Source organism: Scyliorhinus torazame, chromosome 16, assembly GCF_047496885.1.
Source record: "Scyliorhinus torazame isolate Kashiwa2021f chromosome 16, sScyTor2.1, whole genome shotgun sequence".
NCBI classification, from domain to species: domain Eukaryota; kingdom Metazoa; phylum Chordata; class Chondrichthyes; order Carcharhiniformes; family Scyliorhinidae; genus Scyliorhinus; species Scyliorhinus torazame.
In genome coordinates, this window is record NC_092722.1 from 146,038,364 (window position 1) to 146,045,150 (window position 6,787).

Consider the following 6,787-nt stretch of genomic DNA (forward strand, 5'->3'; position numbering starts at 1 on the left):
CCCTTTATGGCTCTCTCATGAGATTTAGCGGCAATAACGGGATGTGCACCCATGGCTAACAGACCCAAAAAATCAAACCCAAGAAATCTGCAGAGATAAAAGTTTACTGATCGATAAAACTATTCTGTTTTATTACAAAAACCTTAAAATCTAAAGAAAACCTTTCTTTAGAATTTTTGAAAATCTGTTAAATTAGTTATAGTTTTTAACATTGAGGTTAAACAACCAAGAATAGAAGCAGAGCCAAATCTTTGCAAGAAAAATATGGATAATACTTACAATCCTCAAAAAATTAATTGTTAATGAAAACAATGATTATTTAGACAATTTAAATCATATTGTAATGTAACAAAGTTACTTAATACTTTCAACGGTGCATAACAATGCTAATATGGAGTTAGTAAAGGGGAGGGAAAGGCAGGGAGGTTGGATATCATCATTAGTCAAAGCATAGTCCTTCTATCTCTGGGTTCTGGAATTCAGACCAGACATATATGATGAAAAATTCCTTTTTCATGCCAGTTAAAGATCTTTGGTAAAATCAGTTTAGATAAGCTTAACCCATATTCCAATGGATATATCTAAAACTCAAATACTTGCCACCAATTTGATAGTGTGCCTCCAAGAGATATGCTGGTTCATAGATTATGCCCAGGAAAAGCATTCACCACTTTGGTTATGATAACTACAATTCAAAAAAAATTGGCCTGCCTGATACATCTTGTTAAAGAAGAAAGTGGTCTTTAGACACCAATGCCTGAAATTAGAGTGTAAACCTTGTGAACAGCAGTTGCAGTTTTTTCTTATGTGGTCTGCAACCACCTGAGAGGCAGAGAGAGCAAAAGATAGATGGAGCCAGACCTGCACCTTAAGCTGCAAAAATGTTGACTTTATCATTGACAATGAAAAATGTGGGTGGAACCTGTGCTCAATATGAAGACTGAGTTTGTGAAGAGTCAAAGGAGGCTGAAAATTTGCCTATCTTGAAGCTAGAGGAATAAATCTACAGTGCAACTTTCACAGTGAGAAATAGTTCTGGGATTAGAGGTTACCAGACTGGGAAAGTAAAAGAAATAAGCAACCATTGGAAGTTGGGAACAGGTGTGAACTCTTTGCAATAAGAACAGTAATTCCATGGAGAGTGCAATCTATAAGTAGAAAAGAAACCACTTATTTCTATAGTTTAGAATATAAGTTGCCTACAAAAGAAAATGGTCTTTGTTCGATAGTGTTTTTAGTCAATTGATGCAGTAAAGGTTCTAAAATGTGAAACATTGACACTTTATTCTTTCAGCTATTAACTGGAAGTTCAGATTTCTCTAAGTGTTATGGGTCCCTTATGGGAGATCGTAACAACTCCAATACCATAATCAAGCATACCAACTTGAAGGATGTACTGATCGAAACAGTAATGGCATGACAATAATGTGTCAGTTGAGATGAACATCAACTTAGAATGATGTGAAGCTGGTGGCACTGCGTAATACTGTTGACTCCACATTGCCCTCTAGTTCGTCAAATTGGTCTCAGCACGTTTACCCATTAAACAGAGTTCTATTTTAGGCTTCCAAATGCTGGTTGTGATTCTTAAGACTACAGACAGATGAGTAAGAACTAATTGCACCAAAGTTTAGAAAGTTTACCTTGCATTAACTGTACTTGCATTGTAAAGGTAAAATGGCATGAAATTATTTCTTCCAGGCAATCTTGTATACTTGCTAAATTTGATGTTTGGTTAATTTGACATTGTTACTCCCTATTTGTAGTACATTTTTGCTGTAAAACTGGACCATTTCCCATTCCATAATACAATAGTCACTCATTTAAGTCATTTTCTCACACAGAAGCCATTTATTGAATCAAATCAGAAAATATGTCAAAGTTTGGTTTGAAGTTTCTAACTGGTGAATTTTAAAATAGATTCCAAAGGCAAGCCTGCCTCTAGTAAAATATCTCTTCTCATAAACATGTTACTGTACACATAAAAGGAAACACCCATTAACTTTGTCATCACATCATATCACAATAACAAGAATTGCTAAGGAAGGCTGCACAGGAAAGGCAACAGTTTAAGTTATTAAACAAAAGAAAAGATACAAGTATAAATGCCAAAACAGACACTGAACCACACCTTGTCAATAAGTCAGCTCACAATCGAAGGAAGAGCAATTACCAAAGGAATTATTCTTACAGTTTTAGATAGGTGGATTTATTTTCTAAAAAAAAATAGAACATAATTGTTGACTTTGTTCAGAATTTTGGGTTCTGCTGTTATACTAATTTTGTAGGTTTGCAACTTACAAAATCGCTTCCTTCTGCAAAAGAGGCAGTGCGCTACAATGAAATCTGCTAAACTAATTTTCATTAAGAATTTATAAACCAATATAGGTCACGATCACTGAGCATGTATGAATTGAACTTGTTTAACACAGGGACACTAGCTGTGGTATTAAAAAGCAAATCAACCAAGCGGTGACTTTAACTACTCCTGCCCAGCTGGGCGACTTGCTCAGATCATGCTATCTTCAATTTTCAACTCCTTTTCTACCACACAGCAGGGATAAGGTGGGGGCATGGGCCTAGGTAGGGAGCTATTTCCATGGGTCGATGCAGATTCCATGGGCCGAATGGCCTCTGTTGGGATTCTATGATTCCATGACAGCGAGGACGTTGACATGAAGCTGAGGAGTCTTTCTCTAAACATGCAGGTCAGGGCCCAGTGTTGTCATCGAGCACTGACAACAACTTAACTGCAGCCTGCTTAAAGACATTGTTGAGGTTTTACTCCAGATGAAAACATCAGAAAGATGCCCAGAACTGGAAAATTATGTTATAAGAATTTTTTTTCAGTTTTACTATGCTCCGGGTGTTCCGGTTTCCTCCCACAGTCCGAAGATGTGCGGGTTAGGTGGATTGGTCACACTAAATTGCCCCGTAGTATCCAAATGTTAGGTGGGGTTTCTGAGTTACGGGAATAGGGTGGAGGTGTGGGCTTAGGTAGGGTGCTCTTTCAAGGGCTGGTGTATACTCGATGGGTCAAATGGCCTCCTTCTGCACTGTAAATTCTATGATTCTCAACAGAAAGCACTTAACTGCTTTTGTGTGGTCAGGATCTGACAATCGTGGCTAGATGTTTATCAACATTGCAGTTAGGATTTGCGTTGTTGGTGAGGGAGCCCTCTGAATAATTGTGGGGGTATCTACATTAAACACTTAAAATGTTTCACCCAGTGGGAGATCTACTACATCAGGGCCGTGCTAGCAAATTCTTGCACCAATCCACGCCCACCTAAATACTGGCCCAGAGGGCCGGAGCATCACAGAGGTGTCGAGAATCCTGTGGACAGCCTCTTAATAGGATGCAAATGTGTTCAAATCACCCATTTACATGCCTCTCTCTGGCACAGGATGAGAACCTCGATGTCACCGCTAGCGGAGGACTGGAGCATCGCAATGAGATTGCTGATCCCATTTCGTGCCCCACACAAGATTCTCCGCCGCATTGTGAACTCCACTATCGGTGGTGGGCGGCGGAGAATCTGCCCTCCTTTATCTTCAGTCTTCAGGTAGCAATTCTTCTATCACAATCTGAGCCAGGAACAGTGTGCGCGAGATGCCTCCATTTCACTGAGGAGATGTTCATTCAAATCTGTCACCTATAGGCCTGCAATAGAGCTGGGCAAGGACAGCAATGCCAATATTTGGGAAAGTGACAGCCATAAAGTTTTTTGTTCCAGATTGGAACTGGTGATATTTCCTGGTGATATTTCCAACATGTCAGAGTTTGCTGTCAACCAATGCTTAAGGGTGCGCAATGAGGTTCTGTAGGCATAGAGAGCTAAATATATTTAATTTTCTCTATGCAGAGAGCATGCATCTTTAGTAGGATAGCAGGCTTTCCCAAGATGCAAGGTGCAGTTATCTGCACATACGTTGCTCGGAGGGCGCTGCATGTAAAATTCAGAAATAACTGGAAGGAATTCACTTCCTTAATATCCAACTGATGTATGACCATACTCAATCCATCATGCAGGTTAATGCCCTGTGACCTGGTAGCAGTCATGATGGTTTTATTTTGCGAAGGCCCGTCATTTCCTCAACATATGAGTCACAAGGTGATTATTGGGTAAAGAGGTCTATCCGGTGATGTGAGGTGCCCTGAAATAATCTCCAGAGCACATCTTATGATTTATAGTCTGCTGCATCCTGCACAATACTAAATCATGAGGGCACAGTGCTGGCCACCAGGTATGAGGGGTAGGAAGAAAAAGGGGGGAAATAGGAGCCAACCAGCACAGCCCTTTCCAGGCAGACTGTCCATGATCGACTCATCTGACTCATCAGAGTAGGCAGAAATGGGGCATTTTTCTGGTTGGCAGGATGTGACTAGTGATGTGCCACAGAGGCATTGGGGCCTCAACTCTTTACAATTTATATAAATGATTTGGATGAAGGGCATGGTTGCTAAATTTCCTGATGACACAAAGATAGATTGGAAACTAAGTTGTGAAGAGAATATAAGGAGGCCACAAAAGGATATGGATAGGTGAGGTGAGTGGGCAAAGATCTGGCAAATGGAGTATAATATTTGAAAATGTGAGGTTGTCCATTTTGGCAGGAAGAATAAAAAAGAAGCTTATTATCTAAATGGTGAGAGATTGCAGGGCCCTTAGATGTCCTGGTGCATGAATCGCAAAAGGTTAGTGCGGCAAGTAGTGAAAGTTATCATGTATTGCAAAGGGAATTGAATACAAGAGTAGGGAGGTTATGCTTCAGTTATGCACGGCATTGGCGAGGCAACATCTGGAGTACTGTCTACAGTATTGGTCTCCTTGTTTAAGAAAATATGTGTTGGAGGCAGTTCAGAGAAGGTTTACTTGGTGAATACCAGAAATGGGTGTGTTGTCTTATGAAGAAAGGCTGGACAGGCTAGGCTTGTATCCCCTGGATTTTAGAAGAGTAAGAGGAAACTTGATTGAAACATATAAGATCCTGAGGTGTCTTGACAGGGTCGATGGAGAAAGGCTGTTTCATTTTTTGTGAGAATCTAGAACTGGCGGGTCACTGTTCAAAAATAATGGGTCGCCAATTTAAAGCAGAGATGAGGGGCGAAATTCTCCTACCCGCCCCGCCACATTTCTGCGCCGACCGGCCGGCGATAGTCTCCGTAACACCGGCCGGTCAATGGGGTTTCCCATTGTGGGGCACCCCCACGCCGTCGGGAAACCCCCGAGCGCCGGCAGAACAGAGACTCCCGCCGGCGGAGAATGACGCCCGAGGAAATGTATTTTCCCTCAGAGAATTGTGTTGGAATTCTCGTCCACAAAAGGTGCTTGAGGCAGAGTCTTTGAATATCTTTAAGACAGAGGTAGATAGATTTTTATGAGCGAGGGGATGAAAGGTTATGGGGATAGATGGGAATGAGAGTTGAGGTTATAATTAAATCAGCCGTTATCTTATTGAATGGTGGAGCAGGCTTGAAGAGCTGAGTGGCCTACTCCTGCTCATAATTCATATGCGTGTATGACTACGGCACCAGCAAACACAACCTCAATTTTGCATTTAACAAAATTCTCCACACCTTACCTTCCCTCTGTTACAAGACCTTGCCCACAATTCTGAAATGAAGCCACCACATTTCAAAACAAACCTATAAATCAAACCTTTCAGTTTTCCATACAAGGTGCGTATCTGTCCTACTTGGCACTTTTCCAAGTGCTCCTTTGAAGAGGATCAGCGCATGGGCTGACAGAAGGCTGTTGACGTTCAGTGGGAGAGACTGCAGATGACCTTGCAGGATAACCTCATTGAGCTCTGGCTCTAGAATGCCCAACTTCAGACTAACCAACCACCTTGATAGGGGTGGTAGCATTCTGGACCAACGAGCTGGCAGAAAAGCACGGTCACTGGCAAGCAGGGATGGGAGGACAAATGCTATCATCCTGGAGTACTGTGTCCAGTTCAGGGATTTTTGGAAGGATGTGAAGGCATCGGAGAGACTGCAGAGAAGACTCACGGGAATGGTTCAGGGATGAGGAACTTCAGATGCATAGATTGATTGCAGAAGTTGGGAGTGTTTTACTTGGAGATAGAGAAAACTATTCGCGTTAGTGGAAAATTTGAGATCAAGAGGGCAATGATTTAAGATAATTGGCAAAAGAAGCGATGGTGACATGAGGAAAACATTTTTAACCAGTAATTGGTTAGGACCTGGAATGCACTACCTGAGAGTGTGGTTGGGGCAGGTTCCATCAAGGCATTCATGCCAAAATTGCATTATTATCTGAAAAGGAAGAATGTACAGGGGTAAAGGAGAAGGTAAGGCACTAGGTACACTGTTCCTTCGGAGAGGCAGCACAGACACAATGGGCTGACTGGCCTCCTTCTATGCTGTAAACATTCTGTATTCTGCGATTCTCAGATTCTTCTTTCTATTCCACGTCTTGCTCCTGCAGCACTGGCAGTTCTTTGGTATCTGAAAGGAGAAGGGAACAGGCCTCGGTGCATGCCTTCACATGCTTCAGCTTGTAAATCAGAAGCAATTGCAGACTGAGGGAGACTCAGTTTGCAAGGAGCAGGATTAGGTATGAGCATAGTACTATCTTCCAGCCTTTCAGCCTTACCATTGGCCAGTGTGTAGTTGCTGGGATATGGGGCGGGATTCTGTGATCCTGAGGCTAAGTGTTGACACCGTCATAAGCACTGTCGCGTTTCTCGATGGCGTCATCATGGCAGAAATTCTGACCCCTCCAGGGCCAGCACAGCACTGGAGTGACCCATGCCACTC